At 40.2% G+C, this 16,426-nt stretch overlaps 1 pseudogene across 1 annotated transcript; it reads right to left on the bottom strand.

Annotated features, from left to right (window-relative positions):
• Positions 1 to 7,207: 7,207 nt before the first annotated feature.
• Positions 7,208 to 8,797, bottom strand: LOC307102446 (D-3-phosphoglycerate dehydrogenase-like; annotated as a pseudogene). Its single transcript has one exon. The product of its transcript is annotated as a D-3-phosphoglycerate dehydrogenase-like (transcript).
• Between the last annotated feature and the right edge of the window lie 7,629 nt (positions 8,798 to 16,426).

The following is a 16,426-nucleotide window of genomic DNA, read 5'->3' as shown; positions in this document are numbered from 1 at the left end:
AGACCATACCAGATTATAACTCTTCACATCCATAAGCAACACACTCAAGGGGCAGACTCAGTGAGCACCAAAGCCCCACTGAAGCAAGTTCTGCCCCATAAGGGTGTCTCCAGCACAGCAGCTCTTCCATTGTAGACACAGCTGGTCCTCACAGCCAATTGGCCTGGAGGTCAATTCCTCCCAGTGATACCAACAACAATCAAGGCTTAACTACAACAAGACTGTGCACACAGCCCACAAAGGGGTGCACCAAGAGCATCCACCTCAAGTGACTGGAGAGCCACTGGGCCCTATAGAACACGTAGCACACAAGGCCACTCTATCAACACAGGGAAGCAGCCAAAATGTGGAGACAAAGAAACATGTTACAAATGAAAGAGATGGAGGAAAGCAAACTACTGGATATAGAGTTCAAAACCACAGTTATAAGGTTACTAAAGAATCTTCTAGAAACCTCTGAGGAACTTAGTGAGACCTTCAAGGATCTTAGAATGCCAAAAAGAAAAAAAAAAAGTGGAAAAGGACCAGTCAGAAATTAAGCATACACTGACTGAAATAAAGAATAATATACAGAAATTCAACAGTAGACTAGAGGATCCCAAGAATCAAGTCAAAGATATGAAATACAAGGAAGCAAAAAACACCCAACTGGAAGAGCAAAAGAAAAAAGAATCCAAAAATATGAAGAGAGTTTAAGGAGTCTCTGGGACAACTTCAAATGTACCAACATCCGAATTATGGGGGTGCCAGAAGAAGAGAGAGAGCAAGATATTGAAAATCTATTTGAAGAAATAATGACAGAAAACTTCCCCTACCTGGTGAAAGACATAGACTTACAAGTCCAGGAAGCGCAGAGAACCCCAAACAAAAGAAATCCAAAGAGGACCACACCAAGACACATCATAATTAAAATGCCAAGGGCAAAAGACAAAGAGAGAATCTTAAAAGCAGCAAGAGAAAAACAATTAGTTACCTACAAGGGAGTACCCATACCACTGTCAGCTGATTTCTCAACAGAAACTATGCAAGCCAGAAGGGAGTGGCAAGAAATATTCAAAGTGATGAATAGCAAGAACCTACAACCAAGATTACTCTACCCAGCAAAGCTATCATTTAGAATTGAAGGTCAAATAAAGAGTTTCACAGACAAAAAAAGGCTAAAGGAGTTCATCACCACCAAACCAGTAATATATGAAATGCTGAAGGGTATTCTTTAAGAAGAGGAAGAAGAAGAAAAAGGTAAAGATAAAAATTATGAACAACAAAGTGACAACAAATACCTATCTATCAACAAGTGAATCTAAAAATCAAGTGAATAAAAAGTCTGATGAACAGAATAAACTGGTGAATATAATAGAATCAGGGGCATAGAAAGGGAGTGGACTGACAATTCTCGGGGGGAAGGGGATGAGGGGGTACAGGAAGAGATTGGACAAAAATCTTACACCTATGGATGAGGACAGTGTGGGGCAGGGAGTAAGATCATGGGGTGGGATGGGAACCGGGTGGAGGGGAGCTATGGGGGGAAAAAGATGGAACATCTGTAATAATCTGAACAGTAAAGATTTATTTTAAAAAAAACATAAAACCATAAGAGTAAATCTGTATGGTATTGAGATAAGCATACATAGTGGAACAGAAGAGGGTATAGAAATAATCTCATATATCTATGGGAATTTTATATATGAGGACAATGGCATTTCAAGTCAGTGGGGAAAGGTGCCATCAACAGTGTTTGGACAATTATCTATAATAATAAAAGCATAATATGCTAATTAGACCAGACAGCCGAACGACCTTCCAGATGTCATTCCAGATGTCCTTCCAGACAACCTTTGGGATGAAGCCGCCACGACAGGGGCCGAGGCAGAAGTGGTTAGGGGCAACCAGGCAGGCAGGCAGAGTGGTTAGGGTCAATCAGGCAGGCAGGCTAGCGGTTAGAAGCCAGTGGTCCTGGATTACGAAAGGGTGCAGGCCGGGCTGAGGTACAACCCCCCGCCCCCGTGCATAAACTTTGTGCACTGGGCCTCTAGTTTATTTGAAAAACAAATTAGGTTAGATGTCAACCTCACACCATTCACAAAACTAATATCCACATAGTTGAAAGAGCTAACTTTTTAAAAAAATGAGCTCTAAGAATTTTTTTAAAAAAGGAAAACATGGGATAGGAAAGGACTTCAGCCATAAAGAAAAGTAGCTGACTATTTTGACTATCAAAATTGACAATTCTGTTCAATGAAACACAAATGATAAATTGGCAGAAAAACATGGAACCTGTGTAACAAAAGACTAATATCCAAAATATATAAACTAACACCTTGAATCACAAAGAAAGAAACAACCCTATAGAAAAGGTGGTGAGGATATGAAGATAACTGAGATAGGAGGAAATGCAAAGGACAAAAATAAGCTTGAAAAATGCTGAAGGTTAATAACTATGGAAATACAAATTAAAATAAGGTATACATTTTTTGCTCATAAAATTATTAAGGGTTTATAATATCAAATGTTAGAAAGATTGTGGAGAAACTCAGGTGCTATTAATGATAGCACAAAAATTAGTACAACTTTTTAAAAGGCAATTTGTTAGGGCTCATTAAAATATACAATGTGCATAGCCTTTGACCTAGCAGTTTCCCTTTTTGATACCTGCCTTAAAGAAATATTTCGGAGGTGCTTGCTTTTGTAGCACATATACTAAAATTGGAACAATACAGAGAAGATTAGCATGCCCTCTGCATGAGGATGGCACACAAATTCGTGAAGTGTTTCATATTTTAAAAAGAGAAAGGAAGAAATACTTGTGGCCCTGGTTGTGGGTTCAATCCCTGGTCAGGGCACATACAAGAATCAACCAATGGGTACATAAATAGATGAAACAACAAATCGATGTTTCTCTCTCTCCCTTCCTCTCTCTCTAAAATCAGTAAAACAAAAACAAAAAAAAACTTGAATATGTGCACTAAAAAATATCTATAAGATCTACAATTTTGTCTGTTACCCCTCCCCCAAAAAAGAAAGAAAAGAAGAATCTGCATGTACAGCTTTAAGAAAATAGTTAAACTATGATATATCCAATTTGGGCAACACATGATATGGATTCCCATTTTTACACATTTTCATATTTTGGGTAGCAATAGAAGAGAAGGTGGTAAATATATATTTGGTGGTATAAAAATAAGTGAAAAACTAAAGTTACTGAATAATATGCACTAGATCATATGTTGTATTAAAAATATTATGTCTCTGTATATATTTAAATGCACAGAGAAAAGTCCAGGCAGTACACAAAATGAAAAGAAGGGGGGTACTTATGGGGAGTACTCTTAACTGTATTGTGTGAATTTCTTAATACATTCTTGCTTATTGCAGACATTTTGAAAAGTACAAAATAGAATGTGAAAGTAAAAAACACTAGCAATTTTTCTAGCCATAGATATCAACTTTGATATTTATGTATATTTCCAGACTGGTAAAAAGAGTTTATAATTATGTTATAAACATTTCTGATGTCATTAAATATGCTTTGGAAGCATCGTTTTTAATAGCTGTATAGTATTCCATCATATAACATTATCAATTACTAGAGGCCCGGTGCACAAATTCATGCACCAGTGGGGTCCCTTGGCCTGGCCTGTGGGATTGGGTCAAAACCAGCTCTCTGACATCCCCCAAGAGGTCCAAGATTGCGAGAGGGTTCAGGCCAGGCTGAGGGACCCCACTGGTGCACAATTGGGGCTGGGGAGGGATGCAGGAGGTTGGCCAGCTGGGGAGGGACTTTGAGAGGGTTCCAGGGCATGTCCAGCCCATCACACTCAGTCCTGATCGTCCAGACTCCAGATTAGATTAAAAACAGCAACATCCTACAATATCTGCCTATTTTTTAAACCATTTTAAATATGAAGACAGGTAAAAAAGAAAAGGATGAAAAAAGTTGTACCAAGCAAATACTAATTTAAAAAAACAATGGTGGGTATATTAATACAAAATAAGGACTATTAAGAGGGATATCTCATAATGGTAAAGAGGTCAATTCCTCAACACATTTTAGTCCTAAATATGTGGGCACCTAAAAACAGAGCTTAAAAATTAAGTGAAAAAAAATAGAAAAGGCCACAATTATAGTTGGATATTTCAAAATTCCTCATTCATTATTTAATAGAGCAAATTAAAAAATAACATTAAGAATAGCAGGTACAACATATCAAAATGTGTAAGATGAACCTAAAAGCAGTGCTTAGATGGAAATGTATAACATTAAATGTTTATATGGGAGAGGTAATGTCTAAAATTAATTATTTTAGATTCTAACCTAAAATTTTTGAAAGAGAATGAAAAATTAACCCAGAGTAAGCAAAAAGAAGAAAATAATAAATCAAGAATAGAAATCAGTGAAATAAAAAGTGGAAATCACAAACTGTTTCTTTGAATGATTAATAAAATTGATAAACCTCTAGCCAAACTAATAAAAAATAGACAGGAACCAACTTACCTATATCAAGAACAAGAGAGAGGACATCATGACAGATCCTACAGACATTAAAAGGATAGTTGGAACAAATGAATAACTTTATGTCAGTACATTTAACAAATAAGATGAAATGAAGAAATATCTTGAAACACAAACTATCAAAGTTCACTGAAGGAAAGAAAAAGAAAAAGAAAACTGGGGCCCTATACTAAAGAAATTAAATTTATAGGTAATTTCCTCACAAAGAAAACTCCAGGCTTAAATGGCTTCATTGGTGAATTATAGCAAGCAGAAGAGTAGAAAATGATTTCCAACTCATACTAAAAGGCCAGCATTGCCCAGTTACCAAAGTCAGACAAAGACATTACATAAAAAGCAAACTAGAGACCAATATTTATCCTGGACATGATGCAAAAATGAACAAAATTTTACTAACTTATATCCAGCAATATTTTTAACAAAGGATAATACATCCTATCCAAGTTTTATTTACACCAAGATTCAAAAAATCAATTTTTACAAGAACAATCAGTGTAGATAGGGATAGAAAATGGCGGCTGAACAGGCAGCAGTGTGGTGCACTTTCTCCTAGGGCCAGGCCAGAAAAGCAACTAAGTTGGAGAACATCCACCCTGAATTAACAAATTAGACACAGCTGAGGAGACAATTTTCAATAAGGAAGGGCAGAGGATGCATAGAGAACACCGCTTGCCAGCCATAACCTGCGTGAAACCACCACCGTGCCTGGCAGTAAGTGGCACAGTACCTTTTGGCAAGCTCCCAGACATCTGCAGGGTGCGCATGCTGCCTGAGTGAGCTCCCGCACCAGGCCTTCTTACCAGTGTCCTAGGATCCAGCTCCAAGACCCTGCAGTGAGTGTAAGCCAGGGTTAACCCTGTACCCCATCCACACCTTGGACCCCAGAACCGTGCTGCTAGCCTGAGCTGGAGCCACCTGGCATCCACTCCACACTGAGCCCCAGGACTTGATATCGGGGCAACCCACAGTAACCCAGAGCATGCCCCACTCCAGACCACAGAGAGAGAGAGAGAATTACCTACAAAGGATCTCCCGTTCAATTATCAAATGATTTCTCTCAACACAAACACATCAGGCTAGAAGGGAATGGAATGAAGTATACAAAGTGATGCAAAGCAAGGCATTAAATCCAAGAATACTCTATCCAGCAAGGCTATCATTCAAAATTGAAGGGGAAATCGGGAGCTTCACAGACAAAAAAAGGCTAAGGGAGTTTATCACTACCAAGCCAGCAACGCAAGAAATGCAAAAGGGACTATTGTGAAAAGAAGAAATAGAAAGGGAAGAAGGAACACAGGCATAAAGAATAAAAATGGCTACAAACAAGTACCTGTCAATAATAACCATAAATGTAAATGGACTAAATGCTCCAATCAAAAGACAGAGTGGCTGAATAGATAAGAAAACATGACCCATACATATGCTGCCTGCAAGAGACCAACCTCAGAACAAGGGCCTCACGCAGACTGAAAGTGAATGGTGGAAAAATATTTTTTAGGCAAATGGAAATGAAAAACAAGCTGGGGTAACAATATTTATATCTGACAAAATAGACCTCAAAATGAAGGTCATAACAAGAGATAAGGAAGGCCACTTCATAATACTAAAGGGATCAATACAACAACTGGATATAACTTTGTTAAACATATATGCATCCAATACAGGAGCACCCAAATACATTAAAAAAAACAAAACAAAACAAAAAAAACAACTTTTGGAAGATATCAAAGGAGAGATCAACAGCAGGACAATCATAGTAGGGGATTTTAATACCCCATTGACATCACTGGATAATCCTCTACACAAAAAAATCAGCAAAGAAAGAGCAATCCTAAACAACTCACTAGATTAGATGGACTTAATTGATATCTTCAGAGCATTTCACCCCAAAGCTACAGAATATACATTCTTCTCAAGTGCACATGGGAAATTTTCAAAGATAAGCCACATATTGGGACAAAGGCAAAGTCTCTTCAAATTTAAGAAGATTGAAATCATATCAAGCATCTTATCAGATCACAATGGCATAATATTAGAATTAAACTATAATAAAAAATAATAAAAAAAATTCAAAAACTTGGAGGTAAAATATCATGTTATTAAACAACTAGTGGCCTGGTGCACGAAATTTGTGCACGGGGGAGGGGGCAGGGGTGTTCCCTCAGCCCAGCCTGCACCCTCTCACAATCTGGGACTGCTGGCTCTTAACTGCTCACCTGCCTGCCTGCCTGATCACCCCTAACTGCCCTCCCCTGTTGACCTGGTTGCCCCCAACTGCCCTCCCCTGTCGGCCTGATCTCGCCCCCAACTGCCCTCCCCTGCTGGCCTGGTTGCCCCCAACTGCCCTCCTCTGCCGGCCAATTTGGTTCTGATTGGTCGGTTTCTATGCCAGTCAGCGTCAAAAGCTCCACCTCCTAGGCAGCCATTGGCTCCTCACAGTTGACCCAGATTTGGTTCTGATTGGTCAGTTTCTATGCCAGTCAGCGTCAAAAGCTCCTCCTCCTAGGCAGCCATTGGCTCCTCACAGTTGACCCAGATTTGGTTCTTTTTTGAGGGGGGGGGGGAGGGGGAGAATGTGGGCTGTTTATTAAGTGGTTATTACAAGGGTCAAACCACATAAGTGGTGTCAGCCCCGGGAATGTGACTTGTCAATGTTGATCACAAAGTCCCCAAGGCTGGTCCTGGTGAGCCCCAAGGTCAGAAATGAAACTGAAAGGCCTCGGTCACATGCTGCTTCCAGGCATCCAGCTGGGCAGCAGGGAGGAGATGCCCATGACGTGCCATGTCTCCCCATCGGATACCACCGAGGTCTGGTAGGACAGCAGCTGCACACCTGCCTCTGTCAGGAGCCCAATCATGGTAGGCAGCATGGCAGGGTTGGAGGGCTGAGCCCAGAACAGGAGCAGGGGCAGACCCCTGTGGAGAGGCACTTTTGGTCTGAAGGCAGCTCCGTTGAGTGCCTGCAGCACAGGTGTGGTGCCCTGGACAAAGCCCACAGCCTGGTAGGGGGCACCTGCCATGGCCACGCACCTGCATCCTTGCTCTCCTGGCACAGTGGGGTTATGAGAGGTGGTTACATTGAGGCCGGCCTCCTTCACCAGCAGCCTGGCATTCACCAAGTTCACATCCACTTTGATTAGAAGCATCTTTGAGGAGGCCGACAATGACTGTGGGGCTCAGGCAGTTCCTGGCATTCTTCAGGGATAAGCCCTGAGTTACCACCTGGATGGTCCCTTTGGGGAACCCTGCCCAGGCTCGCATCAGAGTCCCCGGAGCTTCTGCAAGACTGATCCAAGGTTTGGTGTGCAGAGAGAAGGTGCTGGTGAGGGCCTGTGCATTCACGACCCCCGCGAGGGTTCTCCCCTTCACCATGTCCACGAACTGGACAGCGATTTCCTCCCCGCAGCGGCTCTGAGCCTCCTTGGTGCTGGCGCCCAGGTGGGGGCAGCTGATGACATTCTCGTGGTCCACCAAGGCACAGTCCTGAGGCGGCTCCTCTGTGAACACGTCCAGCGCTGCGCCCTTGCACTGCCCCAACTGCAGGGCCCAGAGCAGGGCACCCTCGTCCACAATCCCTCCGTGGGCGTAGTTCACCACACGCACGCCCTTCTTGCACAGGGCAAAGGTGCTGTCGTTCAGCAGGCCTGTCTTGGAGGGCAAAAGAGGGGTGTGCGCAGTGATGAAGTCACAGAGGGGCCAGATCTCTTCCAGGGGCAGCTGCTGAACACCAAAGGAGGCCGAGACCTCTGGTGAGATAATGGGGTTGTACCCTACAGTCTTCATCCTGAAGGACTACATCCGGATGGCCACCTCTCTCCCGATCATCCCCAGGCCAAGAATTCCCAGGGTCTTTCCATTCAACTCGGTTCCCATGAACTTCTTTCGGTCCCACTTGCCATCCTTCATCAAAGCTGTTGCCTGGGGAATCTGCCTGGCCAGACATATGATCATCCCACAGGTGAGCTCCGCAGCACTAAGACTGTTCCCATTGGGAGTGTTCATGACCAGGATGCCCTTCCTCGTGGCAGCCTCCAGAACCACATTGTCCACACTGGTGCCAGCTCTGCCCACCACCTGGAGCTTCTCTGCTGCGTTGAGGACATCCGCGGTCACCTTGGTGGCTGAGAGGATGATAAGGCCTTCACAGTCCTGAAACTTGGCTATCAGCTCCTCTTTGCTCAGGTTCTGCTTCCCCACCACCTGCAGCCCTCCATCTTGCAGGATCTTCCAGCAGCAAGGGTCCAGGCTGTCACTGATGAACACTTTCTGTAGATTTGCGAGGGTCATTGCTGGAGCCAGCGTTAGGATCAGCACTCTCCCTGGACAGAAGCACCTCTAAGCCCCTAGATTTGGTTCTGATTGGTCAGTTTCTATGCCAGTCAGAGTCAAAAGCTCCGCCTCCTAGGCAGCCATTGGTTCCTCACACTTCACCCAGATTGGTCAGTTTCTATGCCAGTCAGCGTCTCTCGGCCTATCAATGGGGCCTGATCAGAAAGGCGGGGCTGGTCAGCAGCCCAGGTGGAATCCTGGAGAGAAATGGAGGCATGGCTGCTGGCCAGACTGGGAGAGAAAGAGAGAGGCAAGTGCTGGTCAAAGCTGCCACAGAGGCAACAGATCAGTCCCTGCTTCTCTCTTCAGGCCTCTCTCTGGCCCTGATTTGCAGCCCCCTCAGCATTCAGTGCTGGGGCATCGCGCCTGCAGCTCCTATAGCAGAAGCAGTCATTGCTGGATTGCTGTGGCAACCCAGCACTGACATCGGTTGGTGGACCTTCAGTGGTAATGGTGTTACACCCTGGCTCTTTATTATAGAGATGATTGGGTTACCAAAGAGATCAAAGAAGAAATTAAAAAAAACATCCTGGAAACAAATGACAATGAAAACACAACAATCCAAAATCTTTGGGACACAGTGAAAGCCATCTTGAGAGGGATGTTCATAGCATTACAGGCCTACTTAAAAAAACAAAACAGCCCTAACTGGTTTGATATCAGTGGATAGAGCGTCGGCCTGCGGACTGAAGAATCCCAGGTTCAATTCCAGAAAAGGGCATGTACCTTGGTTGTGGGCACATACCCAGTGGGGAGTGTGCAGGAGGCAGCTGATCAATGTTTCTCTCTCATCGATGTTTCTAACTCTCTATCCCTCTCCCTTCCTCTCTGTAAAAAATCAATAAAATATATTTTAAACAAAACAAAACAGAAAAGCTGGTAATAAATTATCTAACTCTACAACTTAAAGAATTATAAAGAGAGCAACAAGAAAAGCCCAAAGTGAGCAGAAGGAAGGAAATTATAAAGATCACAGTGATATAAATGACATAGAGACAAAAAAAAATCAATAAAACCAAGAGCTGGTTCTTTGAAAGGATAAACAAGATTGATGAACTTCTAGCAAGGCTCACCAAGAAGCAAAGAGAGAGGACCCAATAAACAAAATAGAAATGAAAGAGGCGAAATAACAACAGATCCCACAGAAATACAAAGGATTGTAAAAAATACTCTGAACAACTCTATTTCAACAAACTGGTCAACCTAGAAGAAATGGATATATTCCTAGAAATATACAACCTTCCAAAACTCAAGCAGGAGGAATAAAAAAATCTGAATAGGCTAACTACGGTGGAAATTGAAGCAGTAATCAAAAAACTTCCAGCAAACAAAAGTCCTGGGTCAGACGGCTTCACAGGGGAGTTTTACCAAACATTCAAAGAAGAACTAAAATCTATCCTCCTCAGACTATTCCAAAAAATTCAAGAGAAAGGAAGTCTTCCAAGCTCTTTCTATGAAGCCAGCATTACCCTAATCCCAAAACCAGATAAAGACACTACAAAGAAAGAGAATTACAGGCCAATATTCCTGATGAACATAGATGCTAAAATCCTCAACAAAATCCTAGCAAATTGGATCCATTACATTAGAAAAATTATACACCATGAAAAAATGGGATTTATTCTGGAGATGCAAGGATGGTACAATATCTGCAAATCAATAAATGTGATATATCACACACAAAAATTGAGAGATAAAAATCACATAATCATATCAATTGATGCAGAAAAAGCATTTGACAAAATCCAACACCCTTTCCTGATAAAAACTCAGCAAAGTGGGAATAGAGGGATCATACCTCAACATAATAAAAACCTTACTTATATGACAAACCTATAGCCAACATCATACTCAATGGGCAAAAACTAAAACCATTTCACCTAAGAACAGGAACAAGACAGGGATGCCCACTTTCACCACTCCTGTTTGACATAGTACTGGAAGTGCTAACCATAGTGATCAGACAAGAAGAAGAAATAAAAGGCATCCAAATTGGAAAAGAAGAAGTAAAACTGTCATTATTCGCAGATGACATGATATTGTACACAGTAAACCCTAAAGACTCCATCAATAAACTACTAGACCTAATAAATGAATTTGGCAATGTAGCAGGATACAAAATTAACACCCAGAAATCTATAGCTTTTTTTTATACACCAATAATGAACTCACAGAAAGAGAAACAAACAAACAAAAACAATCCCATTTACCATTGCACCAAAAACAATTAAGATATCTAGGAATAAACTTAACTAAGGAGGTAAAAGACCTATATTCAGAAAACTACAGGACATTGAAAAAAGAGATAGAGGAAGACATAAACAAATGGAAGAACATACCATGTTCATGGATTGGTAGAATCAACATCATTAAAATGTCCATACTACCCAAAGCAATCTTTAGATTAAATGCAATTCCCATTAAAATACCAATGGCATACTTCAAAGACTTGGAACAAACTCTCCAAAAATTCATATAGAATAAAAATGACCTCAAATAGCCACAGCAATCTTGAGAATAAAGAAAAAAGTTGGAGGGATCACAATACCAGATATCAAGCTATATTACAAAGCCACTGTTCTCAAAATAGCCTGGGTTCTGGCACAAGAACAGACATATAGACCAACAGAACAGAGCAGAGGACCCAGAAATCGACCCAAGCCATTATGCTCAATTAATACTTGACAAAGGAGGCAAGAGTATACAATGGAGTCAAGACAGTCTCTTCAATAAATGATGTTGGGAAAATTGGACAGATACATGCAAAAAAAATGAAACTAGACCACCAACTTACACCATACACAAAAATAAACTCAAAATGGATAAAGGACTTAACCATATGATGGGAAACCATAAAAATCTTAGAAGAAGCCATAGGCATAATATCAGACATTTGTTGTAGCAATATCTTTACCGATACAGCTCCAGGACAATAGAAACTAAGGAGAAAATAAACAAATGGGACTATATCAAAATATAAAGCTTCCACACAGCAAAAGAAACCATCAACAAAACAACAAGAAAGCCCACTGCATGGGAGAACATATTTGCCAATGTTGTATCTGATAAGGGCCTAATCACCAAAATTTATTAGGGAACTCATACATCTTAACAAAAGGAAGACAAATAATCCAATCAAAAAGTGGGCAAAGGACTTTAAATAGATACTTTTCAAAAGTGAACATACAGAAGGCCAAGAGACACATGAAAACATGCTCAAAGTCACTAATCATCCGAGAGATGCAAATCAAAACAACAATGAGATACCATCTCACCACTTTCAGAATGGCTATCATCAACAAATTGACAAATGACAAGTGCTGGCGAGGATGTGGAGAAAAAGGAACCCTCATGCACTGCTGGTGGGAATGCAGACTGGTGCAGCCACTATGGAGAACAGTATGGAGTTTCCTCAACAAATTAAAAATGGAACTCCCATTTGACCCAGTCATCCCACTTCTAGGAATATATCCCACGAAATCAGAAACACCAATCAGAAAGGACATATGCACCCTTATGGTCAGAGTAGCACAATTTACAATAGCTAAGATTTGGAAACAGCCTAATTGCCCATCAGCAGATGAGTTGATTAAAAAAGAGTGGTACATCTACACAATGGAATACTATGCTGCTGTAAAAAGAAGGAACTTTTACCACTTGCAACAACATGGATGGACCTGGAGAGCATTATGCTAAGTGAAATAAGCCAGTTGGAGAAAGATAAATATCACATGATCCCACTCATTTGTGAAATATAATGAACAACATAAACTGATGAACAAAAATACTCTTCTGGCCATGAAGTTATGAGAATAAAACATCATGTAATGACTTGTAGAAAAACATGCCAGGTAGCCATGGGGATTATTATTGACATTTCCACATGTTTAAACCTTATTCCCACAATCAGATGTAAACCTGCTGAAAACAAGTTCTGTGTCTCATAATGAATTGTCCTCTACAAAATCTATGAGGGTTGTTAACTATGTGATTAACTTAAATGTTAAATGTGCCCTAGCTGGTTTGGCTCAGTGGATAGAGCGTCAGCCTGCAGACTGAAGGGTCCCAGGTTCGATGCCGGTCAAGGGCACATGCCTGGATTGTGGGCTTGATTCCCAGTAGGGGACATTCAGGAGGCAGCTGATCAATGATTCTCTTTCATCATTGATGTTTCTATCTCTCTTTCTCTCTCCCTTCCTCTCTGAAATCAATAAAGATATATTTAATGCAAACAAATGTTAAATGTAACCTTGTGTATCCAAGACCACCCCCTACACACATATTTATACACAAACAAACTAGGTTTTTAATAAATTCTGTTCATCATAATAGTAAAAGACGTACTTTTAAAATTACATTATTTTTCACTTTAAAGTTCAGGAAAGATTCTTATTTATTTATTTCATTCTTTTAAAAACTAACTTTTGTTGTTTTCTCATTCCAGCAGTCTACAGGTTATTTTTAAAAAATTTAGATAATAAAGATAAGCAGGCTTCTCCCTCTCAGGAGTATGCCTGCTCTTTACCTTCCCTCTCTTCTTCCAGGTGTGTTGCCATTGCCTTTCTACTAAGCTCCAAGGCCCTTCTTTTGCCTTTGTAACTTGTTTCCTGAGTCCACGTAGCCCAGACGGCTCATTTCTATTACCTTTGTAACTTTTTAGGTAAACTTACTCTTATAATCTGAAAAAAAAGAGAAAAGAAAATAAAGATAAGCAAAAAAAATAAAATAAATAAGGAAAAACCACTCATATTTCTACCAGAGATAACCACATTAACATTTTGATATATTTTCTTCCAATATTTCTCTATGCTTTTATGTGTATGTTTCTTCTTCTTTTGTTTTTTACTGTACATGCTGTTTTATGTTTTTTACCTAACAAAACAGTCATCATATATATATATATATATATATATATATATATATATATATGCCTAATGTGCTAAGTGTCCATTTGGTTGACCGCTCTACCAGTCACTATGATGTGCACTGACAACCAGGGGAACACACTCCGACTGGTAGGTTAGCTTGCTGCTGGGGTCTGGCTGATCGGGACTGGGTGAGATGGACTGGACATGCCCTGGAGCCCTCCTGCGGTCCCTCCCCGGCCGGCTGGCTCTCATTGGCCCCAATCGAGACTGGTCAAGATGCCCCCGATTGGCCCCAATTGCTGGCCAGGCTAAAGGACCCCACCCATGCATGAATTCGTGCACAGGGCCCCTAGTATTTTTATAAAATTTTTACTATTTTTTTTTTTTACTTACAATATCATTTTAAAGGATAGCATAGGCTTTCATCACATGGCTGAACCAAAAGTTGTTTCAACACTACCTCAATTTTAGACTTTTAAGTTGTTACTAATATTTTGCTGTTTTTAAGATACTTTGGGGGGAGATCTGTCTCTATTCCCAGGTCTTTAAGTGGAAGTTACATGTAGTGGGGAATAGATATAGGGTAAATGTAAACTGACACCACTGTCACAGAGAACTCCTTCCTCTCTTCCCAGCTTGGCACATTAACAGATCTCCTTTAAAAAAGAATGTAGAACTATTATTTAAATACTAAATATAAAATACAGAGCTTCGTTTTCTCTACCGCTCCATTCCAGCTTGACTCTCACAGTCAATTTGTCCTAACTCATCTTATATTCATTCTTCCCTTCTAAAAATTGTTTTCTCTCTTCACACTAATACTAATGACAGTTTACTTCATAAAATGACCACTTCCAAGTTTTGCAATCTAATAATCCTGTTGCATTTAATTACATGTAGAAAATTTATATTGGACTGAATATTATCATTAGAGCATTCTCTTGAGGAGTTGAGGGAAGACCAAATGAACTTCTTAATGAAATTCTGTTTATTGTTACAAGATTTGTGTTTAAAATGCTTTTATTCTTATTGTTAGAGGTTTTGTAATGAGTCCAATTAGAAATAGTTTAGTAAACAGGTATTAAACCAAACTTATTGTGGTGATCATTTCACAATATATACAAATATTGAATTATTTTGTATACCTGAAACCAATATAATGTTGTACATCAATTATCCTTTAATAAACATTTTTAGAACAAGAAATAGTTCAGCCCGGCTGGTGTGCTCAGTGGTTGACCAGGAGGTCACGGTTTGATTCCCGGTCAGGGCACATGCTTGGGTGGTGGGCTCAAGCCCCAGTAGGGAGCATGCAGCAGGAAGCCAATCTATGATTCTCTCTCCATTATTGATGTTTTTATTGCTTTGTCCCTCTCCCATCCTCTCTGAAATAAATAAAAATATATTTAACAAAAAGAAAAAGAAATAGTTCAGTAAGGAAGAGAGATGACCAGCTAGGCTATGTTGTTTTGGTCACATTAAGGCCCTCATGACCTTTTTTCCATGACCACTGAGAATAACAAGAGTTGACAATGGGGAAAAGGTGGGGAAGGAAATAAGTAGGAAATTGTGACAAACAGACATGAGAGCCAAGGTCTATTTTAAAGGTCAACAAATCCATTTAGATAGTATAATACCTTGTCAGCTTCTAACACACTATTATCTTTTAGTGTTATTTAATACTAAATGGGGTTTTTAAATGTCTTTCCAGTCAGTCAGTGTGTGTACGTGTGTGTGTGTGTGTGTGTGTGTGTGTGTGTATCCCAAAAAATGTATACACACTTTAACAGCTGATAATTCACTTAAGTTTCACGTCTTTTCAGGTTTAATTGATTTGAAATAATGGGTGAAGCCAGATTAAGCTTTGAACAAAGAAAATTTATCCTAAAGTACCACAAAACTTTTTTTTATGGGGATACATAAAATATAGTTTACGGTATAAAACTGACAACAGTTGACCAATTGAGGGAGCACAAATACCAAATGAAATGATGCTTTAAAAAAATGTATCTTTATTATTGAAAGTATTACAGATGTCCCCTTTTGATCCCCATTGACCCCCTCCACCCTACCCATGCTCCCATCCCCGCCCCATCTGCTCCAGCCTATCGCATTATTATCTTTGTCCATGGGCTATGCATATATGTATCTAAGTTCTTTGCTATTCCATTGCTTTGAGTTATCAGCAGTGCCTGGACCAGAATGGTCATCAGTTTACAAACAGACATTCACACACACACACACACACACACACACACACACACACACACACACAATTATTCCTTTCTGTAGATTCTTTTAAATTTTAAAAATGAGCTGTATGTTAATAAACACTGACTTTATAATTATTCAAAGTGTATACACATGTTTTTGAGGCATGTATACATGTTTATACACTTTAACAACTGATAGCTTAATTGATGTCTTTTTTTTCTTTTCATCCAGACTAAGCTTTGAACAATGAAAATTTATCCTAAAATGCTACTGGAAGTTTGAAAATGCTGTTGAAGTACAAACACTGCCTTTGTAATTATTCAAGGCATTTATACATTTTGGGGGACACCCTATATATACACACACAAATACTAAACAAAATGATTCTTTATATTGAATAAAGAGGGAATATGCTAATTGACTGTCCCGCCCTCAAAGATGGTGGTACCCACAGCCAATAAGGAGGGAATATGCTAATTGACTTCCCTGCCCTCAAAGATGGCGG

The sequence above is a fragment of the Cnephaeus nilssonii genome (assembly GCF_951640355.1).
Source record: "Cnephaeus nilssonii genome assembly, chromosome: 6".
In the NCBI taxonomy this organism is placed as follows: domain Eukaryota; kingdom Metazoa; phylum Chordata; class Mammalia; order Chiroptera; family Vespertilionidae; genus Cnephaeus; species Cnephaeus nilssonii.
This window is presented reverse-complemented; position numbering and strand designations above follow the sequence as displayed.